This window comes from Prosopis cineraria, unplaced genomic scaffold (genome assembly GCF_029017545.1).
Source record: "Prosopis cineraria cultivar Desert tree isolate PC_DT_omini unplaced genomic scaffold, ASM2901754v1 PC7, whole genome shotgun sequence".
In the NCBI taxonomy this organism is placed as follows: domain Eukaryota; kingdom Viridiplantae; phylum Streptophyta; class Magnoliopsida; order Fabales; family Fabaceae; genus Prosopis; species Prosopis cineraria.
The window spans coordinates 7,301,734-7,318,018 of NW_026555338.1; positions in this window are offsets into that span (position 1 = coordinate 7,301,734).

Sequence of the window (16,285 nt, forward strand, 5' to 3'; positions counted from 1 at the left end):
TATCTCATCTTATTCCCTAAAATTAGAAGATATTGAACTATTTTGTACTACAAACAGTATAATGGGATGAATCTACTTGAAAAGTAGAGGGGCAATTGCCCTTGATAATACTTAGTTAATTAAGTCATTAAGCATATCTTGTGCATAATTGTCTAATTGTAGTGCTAATTTGCTTTAAGGGTATTTTAGGCATAAAAGTGATTTTTTTCCAAATCTTCCATGTAAGCATTGAGATTATGCCTTTTAATGTACTAAAAAGATTAGTGAAATTACTTTTATTTGATTCAATCTAGGTTGAAAGTTATTTAAAAAAGACATTAACGTTGTCTCTCTAAGAGATGTTATCTTGCCTTCAACTTAAGATCAAATGTGTGCATCTCTACACTTGTGTCTTAGCTTGCATTTTACTTCACATTCCTAGAATTAAAATTCTCACCTAAGTTGAATTAAATAATCTTCAGCTAAGTTCGAATTAAATAATGTTACATTATGGTTGAACTGATTATTTTATTATCTTGTGACATAGGTGGAATAGATGGATAAATGAAGGCACAAGGCAACTTAAATCAATTAGTCCCTTTGTCACTTAAATGGAGCCATTTTTGTGGAAGAAAAGGGGTTTAGACTAAACTTTAAAGAATGAAGCACACTAGATTAAGCCAAGCTTTGGAATTAAAGGCTAGCTTTTGTCCTACTATTTGTTGAGGGATTGTCTTGTTGTTTGTTGAGGGACTTGAATCTAGCTATCTTTACTTATTTGTAAAGGAGACTATCCTAGGGCTTTACAACACCCAATGAATTTGAGAATAGGGAAAGTTGTAGTTTAAGAGTAAGTATAGTAACCTTTGATCAAGTTGCTCCTCACAATTGTTGAACTTGGATAGTATATTCATACAGACAGAGTCTTATTTGATTTATAGCCCATGGTTTTAGTAGGAAGGTATAAGGAAGATATAAGGTGGAATTGAACATGCATATTATCTAACATGTCATATGGTTGCTAAGTTTATGGTGAGTTATGATATTTGATTATGCTAAGTTATATGTCTAGGTGCCATTTGTAGGATAGGCTGGCACCCAAAATGGAGGATGAATTAGGTGATGCTTAAAAACTTTTAAAAAGTTAAAAGAGTGAAATGCTTTAGTATGAAGGAAGAAGATGAGACACACAAGATTTATACTGGTTCAGCTTAAACTTGGCCTATGTCTAGTCCTCAAGATCACACCTGAGATTTCCAACTAAATTCACAAGCTTTAATGGTGCTTCCTACCACAGTACAATTCACAAGACTTAACTTGTCTTAAATCAACTAACAAATCTTACTACAATCCAGCAAATTGTTACAACTACTTGAAAAATACTTTTTCAAGATTTCAGATGAATGAAATAAACTTTCACAAAGTGACTATCTTAAAGAGTAGATAAATTACAGTTGAAAGTTTATAAACTTGTAGGAGCTTTTCCACAATTTGTTTCAAGGATGATGAATGAATGCAAGATGTTTAAGTATAATTTGAAAGATTTTTGAATACTCAAATAAAGATAAGTTTACTCAAGAATCAAAAGTTCTAGTTTAGACTTAATTTGTACCACATATATAGTTTTGGTAGTTGTCAGACTATTAGAATAGTGTTTCTATCTATTGGTGTAATTTCTTGTGAGTGACCTACTGAATCACACATGAAATTGTTCTTAACATGTTTTAGATATGCGTATGTGATGAATTATGCTTGAACCTCATGTTCTCTCACATGTGGTTTTGCATATGTGAATATGTAGTCGATTCTATGTGCAAAAACTTGCGTTCGAACCTTCAGCTTCACATTTGGTTGGGCTTATAGAAAATCAAAACCAATTTTGTGTGCAAAAACTCATATGTGGATAACTCATCATCACATGTGAAAATGCTTAAAGAAAGTTAAGCTTAGATTTGTGTGATAGAACTTGCATGAAGTCACTATGCTCTCACACATGAAATGACTAGTAGAATGCCAAAGCCAATTCTTGTGAACAAAACCCGCAAGGAAGTAGAAAGCTATCATGCGTGAAATTATCAGCTCAAGACTTAGTCCCTTTGGGAGGATAAATCACACAAAATCACAACTTTATTCACACGTGAAATTGCAAGCATTAAGACTTAAACTAGTTTGGACATAAATCACGCGTGGAAATGCAATAGACTTTAGCAAGATTTTGCATGATTAGAAATATGGATGTGTAAATCATGGATCATATATTTGAGAAAATTTAACTTAGCTTGAGATGACTTATGAGACAATATAGCAATATGTGTAACAAGTGACAAATTATGTGTGGCTGCCATTACTCTTCATGTATGAAATGGCCTTTGACATAATGTAATGAAACATAATTACTAAAACTTGCATGAAGATTAGTGGCTATCTTGCATGATTTTGCATACAAAAGTAAAGTTTAAGGCATCATATAACACCAGTGACAAATCACGCATGAGTCACTTCCTGACTCTTGCATGATCCATCAGTTAGTATGCCGAACATGCAAAATGTCATGAGTGACAATAAGAATCGCACATGATTTTATAGCTCACACTAAATTTAGCTTTTATGATTTTCAACATGTTAGACTAGCATATCTGGCAAGCTTGGATATATTAAGATAATTCTCAATGCACATAAATGAGACTTATGATGTATTCATGTTAATGATTATGAAAATTAATTAAGCTCTCAAAGTTTTCACATTAAATCTAAGAGAATTAAAATGACTTATCCTAAAGTTCTTCATCATCTCTTACTTCTTCATGCTTCTTGAGGATTTATCTTTATCCAGGATTCTTTATATCTACACACATACTAAATATCTATTCTCTTAGTTTTGTAATCATCAAAATATATGATGCAACACTATTGTCACATGGTTAGTAATATTATGAGCATTTGTGATGAATTAAGAAGAATGATATTTATGTTAGTGATATGACCTAAATGCGAATATAATGTGAAATGATTTGTAGATGGATACACACTTTGTTTAATCAATTAATATACAATTGCATAGAATAAATATACCTTGATTATTGAGTGGTTGTATTCACCCTTCTTTCTTAATATTTTACAAGCTCTAGCTCAAGGAAAGATAAGGGATAAGCTCCAGAGGCTTAAGAGTCAAGTATTCTTACTATATAGCCTATTATATTTATTGTTTAATGTATAATTTTATTGATATTTTTGAAATAGGAAAGCATTTTTATTTACACTTGTACTAATAGGTATTGCATAATTAATTGTTGTATTTTGGGCCTTTGAGTTTACTGTAGAATCATGATGTGGATTGTAATAGGGCTAAAATACTAGTACAAGTGTAAGAATGTTGAAATGTTTTAGCTATGAAGTTATTAGATTGAATGCAATGCTATATCTCCCTTTTTTTTATATTGAGGGTTTAATAGTTGAAAATGAGAAATATCCATTGTTTGATGGTTGTGGATCGTTGCACAAGTAGTTCTAAGTCTATTGAGTGTGGTTAAGGTATTGTTTGTGACTTTTGGAACTTATGATAGGTTTTGAACACACTAATTGTGTGAAAATATGTGAAAATTATATTTGGGTATCCAACTCCTTCATGTAAAATTATTTGGGAGTAAAACCTATGTCATTAGTTAGTTAAAGTAAAAAACATTTTGTAGACACCTAAAACACATCAATCAGAAACCGAACGGAGAAATGAGGCATGTCAAAAGTTTCTCAAAGGTACTATCAAATGACAACACAGTACTGTGAACTTCTATATAGTGTGTTGCAGCACATGGCACCTATGCCACAGTGCACGTGCACATGCCACAATAGGTCCCCTGTTATTTCTCTTACTCAATATTTTCTATTGTTTTGAGGCTTTTTGACTACCAAATGGTATGCTATGCTTTTGTACTTATATTTACTTTGTTTTAGACTTAATTAGTTCATATTTGAACTATTTTATAAAGTTTAAACTTAGAATCACAATTTTTGAAAGAAAGTAAATCAAGGTTTTGAAATGCTGAGATAGTTAATCATGGTTAAGTAATTCTCTTCGGTTAATTCTTATTATTACCAATGGTGTGTTAGTTGAGTATTGGATTAGTAAGGGTGACCTTACACATGCAAAGTCTAGAGATGATTTCAATGCCATGGAATTGTTAAGTGATGATTTGGTTGAGTTACATGAGTTTGCATTGCTCATTAGTGATAGTCTATATCTTTCTACTTCTCTATTAGCTTGTTCTTATTTACATGATTTTAAGTATATTTACATGATTTTAAGTATCCAACTTGTTTTGATATTAATCCCTTTTTAACTTGATATGCATGACACTTCCTCATATGAACTTGTTGATGTTGATAAACTTAATATCATTTTGCTTCAAGTTTCTAATGAGTGCCCTTCTTTATACCAAAATAAGTTTGAGGAAGGTTATTCTATTGATTTTGTAGGTTCACATGGTATTTTGACCAAAAGCACTCATAAAGATGACAAGTTGGATATTGAAGAAGTAGGCGCCATAGACTTACAAGTAAGAGGGAAACAAGCTAAAGCCATAGAACTTAGAGATTTTATGATTGCAAATAAAGGGTTTATTGATGGTACTTTCAAGAAAATCATATCATGTGATCTTACACCAGATAAGGAAGATACTTCTCTTTTAAATTCCTTTAATAATATCTCTTTTGATTATCTTGATTTTATTAGTTGTCTTTTATATCTAGATAAATTCCCTTTTTGTCTTGGTTACTTTTATTTTACTTGGTTTGATAACCATGTTGCATGTGATGTTCTTTATGACTTGAAAGAAGATTATACTGCTTATATCTTGGAGTTATTACTAATTAATCCTAAGCCATATGTAAGATCAACTCACTTAAACATCGCAATTATTAACTCAACATGTAATCAAGGGCCTAAACCTAATAATGATTAGCAAGTTTTCATACACTCACAATTAGGAGAACAATTGTCAAAGCATTTACAATGGGATCCTAAAATTTAGCATTTTAATCTCTCTTAAACACTTATCATGCTCAAATCAGTTTTAAAACTAATATTGAAGCTTGGAAATTGATTAGGACCTAAAATGTTGGATTTAAACCTCAAAATTGTAATTAGTATAGAAAACCTAACATGCACCATTGCTAAGGGTCAATGTGCCACAACGTCCCTCATCTCTATGCCATGTGTTATGGCACATTGCATGAATATGTCAGTATGCAGCTATTAATTTGATAGCATAAGGAGCAAACTTTAAATGCATCCCAAATCTCTGTCCGACATCCAATTTAGGTGGTTTTAATGTCTACATGGAGCTTTCTCCTAGCTCTAGCTAATGGCACAAGTCTCATATTCAAATTCATTTTCTACAAAGAGTTAGACATGCAAACCTATTTTTACCACTTTTTTAAAAATACTCACCATAAGGGTATCCAAACTAACGCACAAGTGCCAAAATCCTATACTAATAATTTAACTACACTCAATAGACTCTAGAGGACTCATGCAACACACCATACTCAATCAAAACACATATATCAAAATTTCACCACTTAACCCTAATTTACATAAAATAAAAGGGGGAGGAAATTCTTGCACAAATAATTCCTTTTCATTCCAATTCAATCAAAATACCTATGTTCCTACTTGCACTAGTATTTTAGCCCTATCCAAGGTTTACAACCACAACTCACTAACCCAAGGTACAAAATACATAAGTGTGACACAAAACTAATACAAGTAATACAAATCAATAGTATATGACCTATTTGGAAAATTAACAATCTTCATACACAGAAAAACAACATAGAGGCATATAAAAGGATTACTCTAGAAACTTATGCTTTATCATGTTTCCCGATCTAGATCTTATGAGCTAGGCCCTAAAAATATTGAGAATTAAAGGGTGAGTAAAACCACTCAGTAACCAAGTTTTACCTAATCTATACAATTGCATATTAATTGAAAACAAATGCAAATAGTCAAAATCATATAAACACAACACATGTGATGAGCATAGCTACGATTCACAATACTAACAACCATATGATTGGACCTAAGGCACATATGTTGACATTAAAAGATAATGCACATCATATGGTTGCAATAATACTAACCATGCGCCCTTAACACATGTCGGACCACAATTATAAGAACCATTTGGCTAGATTTAAATGCATGATTAAATGCCAACCTTATACCCTCTTATTACCTCTGACCCAAAAATGATGGCTATCATATGGCTACATCTTTCAAGGACTAATCCAACCTTTTACTTGTGAGAAACTATTAGGCCAAGGTTAACTTACTCATTGTGTAACTCAATTTCCCCCAACACTAACAACCATGGGATGTCATACCTTTAATCTAGTCTCCTTATGAACTAGTAGAGACTAGTTAGGTTCAAGTCCCTCGTAGAACAAGTAGGAGAGTCTTGAATTAACCATGGGACAAGAGCTACCTCTTGATTCTAATGGTTGATGCCAAGGCAAGTTCTCCATTCTAACGATTACTACCAATGCCATATGGATTTATTCATCTACTCCTCTCCCTAGGTGAACTCTCTCACTTATAATCATGCTATACATAACTTGACATTTTATGCCATTTAACATAATTATATATATCTTGACACTAGTTATCATATTAATATAATTTATACATATATTCTCACTAACTTGATCATCACACTCTGCATCAAAATAGCACGTTATTCTCAATTTCACAATGACATACTATTCATCATAATCTTAAATCTCAATATGCATCATACATGAGGTTCATTTTCCATAATTCTTTCACAAACTCATCACATTGCCAATTTGCATCAAATGACATTAACATGTCAATGAGTTCAGAATATAAAGTTCCACAATTATCTAATTAACATTCAACTATACAAAAATAGGTTTCTCCTTGCTTACCTCAAACCTTTAAGAGGTTAAAGGTTTATCCTCATAACAAATACTTATAAAGATCCTTTCAAGCTTGAATGGTGCCAAAAGAGTCACACTATAATCATATTACAAAAAATCATCATAATCTTACTCTTAGGGATTTTATCAACATTAATTCCTCATTCTCTATTCTTTCAATCCCATAACTCACTACCCATTCATACCCAATAAGTTTACTAGGTTTCATTAGCTCATATTATCATTATTGAGTCATTAAACCATCATTAATAAGCCATAAACACCTCTAACAACCTTATTTATGATAAATTTTGGATATTAATGGCTCCCATGAACTAGCCAATTCAAACATCATCAATGTTAGGTTTAAATGCCTAAAAAACTCCCGTTATATCTAGTTTAATTAATAGGTTTAGACCCATAGCTCCTATTGATCGAAAATTACTCTCCTAACTCAAACCCTAACTCAAATCCTCATAAATATAGAGAAAGGATGATGAGAGCATAAACTACTTGCCTTGAGTACTTGGAAGCCTCTAAATATCCTAATGAAATCCAATGCCATGCCCTAACAGAGACAATTTCATGTTCTTGTGTTTTCTCCTTCACTCTTCTTTATTTTCTCGTGCAGACACAAACTGATTTAAGTAGATTTTTGGCCATGCGCCACGGCACATGTAGCCTCCCACTATGTCACGCCATATAGAGAGGCCTAAATCATGCCTGATTGCCTCTGTTCATTGTGATGGATCGTGCATATGCCAAGGCATATAGAAAAAAAGAGCTTCTGTTCACTTTTTTCCTCCTTTTTCCTTGCCTAGATTGTAACATTTGAAAAATTTTAACCCTGATTTATTAACTTAATTAGGTAGTTAGTGAATTAGTGAGGTGTGTGGCCAGTGGGACTTAACTTGGCATAATTGATGTGATTTTAGCCTTAGAAGTGGGTTCGGATCGATGGTGGGCCACTTGGATAAGGAAAGAGGACGAAAAATTGAAGAGTTATGTTTTGTGCCCCACGCCGTGGAGGGTGGTTGGTCCACCACAGTGCACGGACACAATTTAAATATAATGGGCTCCTTTATGCCATGCTCCGTGGCAGAGGGCAGCGTGTGCCGCAGTGCACGGCTAAAAATTAGATAAATTAGCTCGTGAGCTGCGTGAAAACATAAGAGAGAAAGAGGAGGAAAATGAAGAGCTTAGTTTTGGCTCTACTAGAGCATGACTTTTAGTCCTATTGTTGATAGATTGAAGATCCCAAACATTCAAGGTAAGCTTGTAGTTCTTTCTTCTTCCTTTCTCTCCCTCATTTATGATTATTTATGGTAAGGTTTCAGTTGGGAGATGGATTTTCAATCCATAAGAGTATGGGTCTAATTCCATTGGTTAAAGTAAGTTAAATGAGAGTTGTTTAATGTAGTGCAATACCACATTGATGATTTTGAAAGTGGTTGGCCCATGAGAGCATTGAATGTCTGAAAATTGATATTTATGAGGTAGTTGGAGAGGTTAATGTGCATTATTGATGGTTTGAGGTGTTATTAATGATAATGTACATTCGTGAAACCTAATGAGCCCATTGGGTATGAATGGGTAGTGATTATGAGTTGGTAAAATAGTGTATGAGGAGTTTTATGTAGATAAAGCTTAAAAAGTTAGATGATGATGATATCCTTGTGATTTGGTTATAAAGAGGTTCGTCTTAGCACCTTTTGAGCTTTTTGAAGCTTTGGAAAGTTGATATAGTAAGGGGTAAACCTTTGACCTCTCAAAGCTTTAAGGTAACTGAGGGAAACTTAATTTTATAGTTGAATGTTAATTGTGCTGTAAAATGTGATTTGTGAGTTAAATTGATCATACATATTGGCAAACACTTGATTGTGAAATGGATTCTTTTGAAAGAAAACCTTAATTTCTACCACCCTTGATATTTTATGAAATTAATTGTGATTTATGAATAGGGGTGGAGACTTGTGATGAAATATGTGTTAAAGTGTAGAGCATTTGTGTTGTACGAGTACATATGTTGAGAAAAGATTGTTAAATGCATATTACGTGTGAAATGTGCATAGCATGATCATTGGTGGGAGTTTACCTAAGGAGAGGAGTAGATTAGTTGAAATCCATGTGGTATTGGTAGTGACTATTAGAATCGAGAACTAGCCTTGGCACCAACCGTTAGAATCAGGAGGTAGCCCTTATTCCATAGTTATTCTGAGATTGTCCCACTTGTTCTATGAGGGACTTGAACCTAACTAGTCTCCACCGGTTCATAACAAGGCTAGATTAGGGGTATGACACCCTTATTAGTATTGGGGGAAACCAGATTACATAAGTGAGTGAGTTAACCCTGACCCATTAGCTCCTCACAAATAGGCTAAGTTAGAGGTAACAAGAGGATATAAGGTTGGCATATGATCATGCACATAAGTCCGGCCATATGGTTGTTAGTTTTGTGGTCTAGCATGTGTTAAGGGTGCATGGTTCTTATTTTTGCGACCCTGAGTTATGTTTTTGAAAATAACATGATATAGTATTTTGTGACAAGCCCGGTCATATGGTTGTTAGTTTTGTGAACCGTGGCCTAATACTATGTGATATATGTGTTTATGTGCCTATTTGCATCTATTTATAATTAATATGAAACTGTAAGGGTTAACTGAAACTTGGTTACTGAGTAGTTATACTCACCCCTCAATTCTCAATATTTTCAGGACCTAGCTCATCGGATTCAAGTTGGGGAAAACATACTGAGGCTTAGGATTGATGGAGTAAATCCTCTATATGCCTCTCTTTTGCTATTTACATGTGTATTTGTTAACGCCTTTGCCAACTAGGATTAATTGTCATGTTTGGCGCACTACTTGCATGATTTTGTATTTAACTAGTGTATTTTGTGCCCTAAGTTAGTGAGTTTTTGTTGTCAACCCATAGATAGGGCTAAAATACTTGTGTAAGTATGAACATATGTATTTTTGAGAAATATGAATGAAATGGTTGATTTTGTGTAACTTTTCCTCCCCTTCTATGTTTTGTGAAAATCGGGGTTGAGTGGTGATTTTGTGAAATAAGCATTATTGGTTATGTGTGGTGTGTTGCATGAGTCCGCAAGAGTCCATTGAGTGTGGTTGGAGGGTTAGTATAGGCTATTAGCATGTGTGGTTAAATTGGGACACCCCATTTGGGAAATTTTGTGAAAATGTGTCAAAATGGGTTTTGGTGTCCAACTATTGATAGAAAATGAATTTTAGTGTGAAATCGATGCCATTAGCTAGAGCTAAGAGAAAGCTCCGAGTAGACACCAAAACCACCTCAATCAGACATCAGACAAAGATTTGGGACTTATCAAAAGTTTGCTCCTTGTGTTGTCAAATGACAGCACTGATCTGTCAAATTTCATGCAATGCGCCGCGGCACATGGCACAGAGAAGACATGCCATGGCGCACGAGCCATAAGCCGTGGTGCACGTGTCATTTTCTGTGCACAAATGGTTTTTGAGTTCTAACACTCATTATTTGGGTCCTAATTGATTTCCAAACTTTTGCTTTTTCTTTAAAACTCTGATTTGGAGTCCTTAAATTTATGTATGGGATTTGAAATGGCAAATTAGGATTCCTATGAAATGATTTTTGTGAAATTCTCTTAAACACCTTGGATAATTATGAGATTGGAATTAATTTGTGGTTTAACCTTAGGGAGGTTACATAGATAACCGGATTTTAATTAGAACCCATATCTTGGGCTGAAATCATAATTAATTACACCAATTAGTGCCCTCTAGTTACACACCTTCTCAACTCACTAATCACACTCATTAGGCTAATTAATCATGCTTAATTTTCCTAAATGTTACACCACTACCCATTGAGATACTTAGAAAGAAGATCACAATGAGAAGCTTTATGCTACTGCTCCAAGATGAAAAATTCAATTTCAATGGCTTGAAAACATTTAAATTAGGTTGTATGTCCTTTAACCTTGCTCTTTAATTACTTTGCTTTATGTTTTATCTTATGATTGAGTGAAGTGCAAGTGTTGGGGAAATGTATCCATTTGTAAAAGTTAGTTTTTCATTTGTTTTCTTCCATTTCATAGTTGCATACATGAGCATTACCCTTTGGCTAAAGAATTGACTTTCGCTAGAACTTTCACTTATGGCCTTGGCCTTAGCCTCGCCAAACTTTCTTTGTTTTTTGTGATATTCTATTTTATGATAAAAAAACTCATAGAGAAAGCTTCTAAAAAAATCAAAGAGAAAACCTATTATGTATATCCAATTTTTTGTAGTATATTATGATGAATTTTTTATATCACAAGTGCATCTTTATATGTATGAATATATAATGCCCCTAAGGTTCAAATTTCTAGGTCTATCACTACCAGTATATATATTTTATACATGATCACTCAAGACAAAAATCCATATAATTTGGGAAAACTGCTATAAAATCCCATAAAAGTATTGAAAATATCAAAAAGTCCCATGAAATTACCAAATATTTGGCAGGTATCAATAGATTTAGGTTAAGGTTAAATAAGTTTGAGGATGGAATTATCAAAATATCCATTACAACACATGAAACCCACTACTCATCTCTAAGTCTCATCACCTTTATCATGTGTGTCATGGTTTGTAAGTAGTCACAATGGTGGATTCAAACAATGATCATAATGATGAGTTCACATAGCTCGTGGGGGTTGGGCATTGAATCAGCTATAGTTTAGGGAGAGAGGATCGTGCTATAGGGAGGTGACATAGTGACAGTAGTCAAATTCGAGTAATTAGTGGATTGCCACTACAACAAGGAATTCTTATTCATAAATTCAGATTTGTCATTTTAAACCAGTTCCCATTGAGTCTATTTATACTATATAGAAAGCATATTGAGGGTTTAAAGCCCTTTACTATCCTACAACTACGGTTATAAGGTTAGAATTAACCAGACTATTTCTTCGTAGAACCATTTGAACATAAAAAAGAAGTGGTATGCTAGTTAATCCTTGCTGATGAACCTAAAGCAATATTTATCTCAATTCCAATAACAACCTATAGTAGCTCTCTCCGTGTAAATCTAACCAACTACATTTTTCCATCATATTTTCACCAATAAAATCAACTCTAACATGAGATGACAATTTCCTACACCTCTTACATTTTCAAAGATCCAAAGCCTCAATAACTCATCCTGTATCATTTCTCTTATATTGAACAAACATTTCCTATTTCATTTGTCTTCTTTTACATCCATGCCAATGAACTATTATGTTCTATTACATGTGAAGCCATGATATATAAGGCAAACTATATTGTGGACTAGATTGTAGTAGACCATAAGTTTTCTTATTCCTGAAATATCAAAGAGCGTTAATGATTAAGACACCTCTTGACTTATTTTTCATTATTTTTGTCTCACATTGAATATGAATCAAAATGAAAATAAATTTTTAATGACTTGCATGAGAATTAGAGGAAAACCAAAATAGAGTATCTTATACTTTTCATTCTCACATTAAAGATCTCAATGCTGTAGTATCTTGCAAGTAGATTACCTATGAATATTCTTGACAAAGAACAGAGGAAGACTCCAGTCGAGGGAGCAAGGGTGAAATGTATTAAAAATAGACAAGGCAAATTCTATTGTAACCATTACATTATGATAAGATACATAAAATGATAATGTTGATTTATGAGATACACAAGCAAGAAAGTGGCAAGGTTAAGATTCTAAAACTCCACTAACAATGCTCAATCATGCATGTAGAAAGGGACGCTTCAGGGGAGTTGATGCAATATTTTTGTATATATTATTTAAGAGATGATGAATAGTATTATAAATTATTGGGAAAATAGAGAGGGAGTTATTATCCATTGAGGGAGGGAGGAGCACGATGAAAGCACACTAAGGAGGTGATGACATAATGAAAAAAACCACACCACAAAGATTAATGAGGGAGAATAATGAGTGTGGGAAAAGTGGAAACAAAGCTATTCTTATTGTAACATTTTAAATTTCTTAATCCCATGATTAGTTATTAATCAAGGATAAAGTGGTAATTAGTGTAGGATTAGAGATTTAGAGGATTATATGATGATTTAACTCTTTGGGATGTTGTATGAATATATACAAATTGAAGGATGGTATTTTAGGGCGAATCAAGTGCACATGGTGAGAATTATTCTCACTATACCACGCACCACGGCTTGTGCTACATGCGCCGCAGCCTATGGATCAAAAAATGACCCCTTAAATTGTGAATTTTGGGTGATTTTTAGAAAGGAAAAATCAAAAACACATGAGAGGAGAAGAGGAGAAGGGTTGATGTGCTAGGGCAAGCCATTTCAGGTCATTAGAAGGTGCTTTTGAGTAATAACTTAATGGGTAAGCTACGTATAACTCTCACATTCCATTTTGCACAAATTTCTCTAAATATGAGCTATAGAGAAATTAAGTCAGTGAAATTTTAAAGGTTTGATTCTTTCTTAATAGTAATAAAAATATTCTCAATAGTTAAATTACAGCTTTGTGATTGGTTTAAAACTGAACAATAAAGCTTTAAACCAGTAGGCTCAATTTGGCCTTAAGTTAGAGAGAGAAAGGGATAAAAATCATGTTTGAATGAAGTGATACCGGATGAGGTGATGTTATGTGGTAATTAAGTAGTAATGGACTTAGAATGGATAAATAGAAAATAATATATAGCTAAATATAGCCATAAGAAGTAAAAATGTACTTTTGGTCAAATTGGACCAAATGACTAAATTGTGCCAAATGTATTCAGATTGGCATATTGAGTGTGTGAGTTGAGAAAGGAATCTTGTGGTAAGTTGTAGTAGTGGTTGAAATCCACAAGTAAGCTTTATAGTGATAAAAGGGTTGAGGTAATCGAATAAATTACTTTGTTTGACTGTTTGTTGTAACTGCATAGAGTATACTATGTAGTGCATGAAATGATTTTCAACCAAGCACGATTTATGGCATCTTGTGAATGTTGCATGAAATAACTTTTAATTGAATAAAAGTATTGGAATATGTGATTTCATATGGTGTATATATATATATATATATGTTATGTATGAGAAAGTATATAAAGTGGTGATTGAAAACCTATGAGTGGTTTGAAAAGCATGATCATAGGGGTGAGAGTCCACCTAAGTGGAGAGGTGGTGATTAGACTATATGACATATTCTCCTTAGTGCCCAATGGGGTGCGGTGTTAGAGAATTATACCTCCTTAGTGCCTTTATAAGTACGGTGCTAAAGAAGATCTCCTTAGCATCTATTAAGGTGCGGTGTAGGAGATATGGGAGTCCTTAGTATTTGCGTGATATAGTGTTAGAGTCAACGAACCTCATTGTGTGTATTGGGGGAAACTATAGTCTAGAAGTGCAATAAAACACCTTCGGCTAGGTGATTCTACCACTAGATGTGATCTCAAGGCCAATGAGAGTGTACATTAGTCTAAGATGAGCCTATGATTTCATATCGAGGTGATTTAGAGATTCGATCAATAATAATCATGCTATATATGTTGCTATATGTTGTATATGTGAAAAAAATGGTGAAAAGTGGTGATTAAAGTGGTAAAAGAAATGAATTGACACTTACAGTTGTGAATTAAAATGGAATATGTGATAGGTTATATTAGATGGTATATTATGCTTTACTTTCATATAGTTATATGTGATAGTCAATAGAAGTGAGTTATTCTTTTACTAAAATTTTTATCTCACCCCCGTGGTCACATTTTTATAGGACATAGCAGTGACCAGGGTAAGGAAAAGAGTGTGGACTAGCTTAGAGTTATTAAAACTGTGTGAAATCTCTAAGTTGATGTAATGAATTGAGAACTTGTGTATATGTATAAATAAGTTGCCATAGAATTACATGCATGTTTTGAGTAGTGATTTTGTGAAATCTTAGCCCAATTGTGTATTTATGTGACGAAATGAATCATGGGCTATGATTTGAGTGTGTTAGTGATGGAAATGTTGTGAGTTTGGCGAATCTGAGTCCATGTGTGGAAATTGTAATGAAATGAATAATCTAAGGCTAATATTGAATTGTGAATATGTTATGAATATGGATAGATATGATTTGGTGAGAAAAAGGCGAAATCATGCCAATTTTAAACATATTATGTAAAGTTGGGAAAATGTGAAAATTGGCCATTGAAGGGTTAAATTTTAGTATATGTATATATATGTGCTATGTTGTGGTCAATTAAGTGCATTGGATCCTTTTGGACTTAGTTCAAGTCCTTATGTGGTTTAATGAGAGAAGGAGATCGATTTGAACGATTGGGTGCGTAAAATTTCAACAAAAGTAACTTTATGCACCCAAGTATCCAAATTTTGATCAGACCATTGGATCGTGTCCAAACTTATCACATTAGCTAGTTATGAGATAAGTTTCGTGTGGGCATTTGAATCACTCCAATTCGACGTCATATGTGAAAACAACGAATGCCATAAGTTTATCATTTTGCTGTCATAGAAAATTTGGACTGGCACACCGCAGTGCATGGTGTTTCACATTGCCGCACATGTCATAAAAAATTTAGGCATATGGCTCTACACCACATGCTACAGTGCATGTACTACATGCCATGCACATGGCCCAATTACCAACTTTATTTTGAGATTTTTAATGCATGTAATGATTGAGGTGGATGTATATGATTATTTTCGCTACATATTGCTCTGATGCATTATAGTTTTGATGATTTTGCAAACAAATATTTGGCCAAAGCTTTTCAAACAATATTTGATTATTGAGCAGTGTGTTTAACATGGTGATTTTATTAATTTTTTCCTGTATCTAGAGGATATGGGAGGAGGTTACACTTACACTCCTTATATTATGTTAAATTTTCTTATAATTCTCTTCTAAGCTAGGTGTTGTAAGATTGGTGGTTAAATGAACATTTCTCATGGCTAAATGTCATGAAAACTTACAAAGGTCATGATTTGATAGCACTGTCCTATATATATCATGTTTAATTTTATTTATAATTCTAACTTCTTTAATTTTCATGGTTGACGCTTCACTATGCATAACATAAATCATGTAGCTCAAAGGTTTTATATTTAATCATTCATACTCCAAGTTTGTTTTTTTTTTGGCTTAATATACTTTAAGAATGATTTGTGGAGTAGGAAGACCTCCATAGGAAAGAAGGTTGAATGTTTGTGGTAGCTACTGAATTATTAGAACAATGTGAAGGAGCACGAAGCCATGTCCTTATTAACAAGATCCCTAGAAATCAAGATTAAGAGGGAATAGAAAAGGCTAGTTCAATCATGGATTGACTTTAGGAAAAAAATTTGATTATGTATTACCCCTTTGTATAGTTAACTTTGTAAAT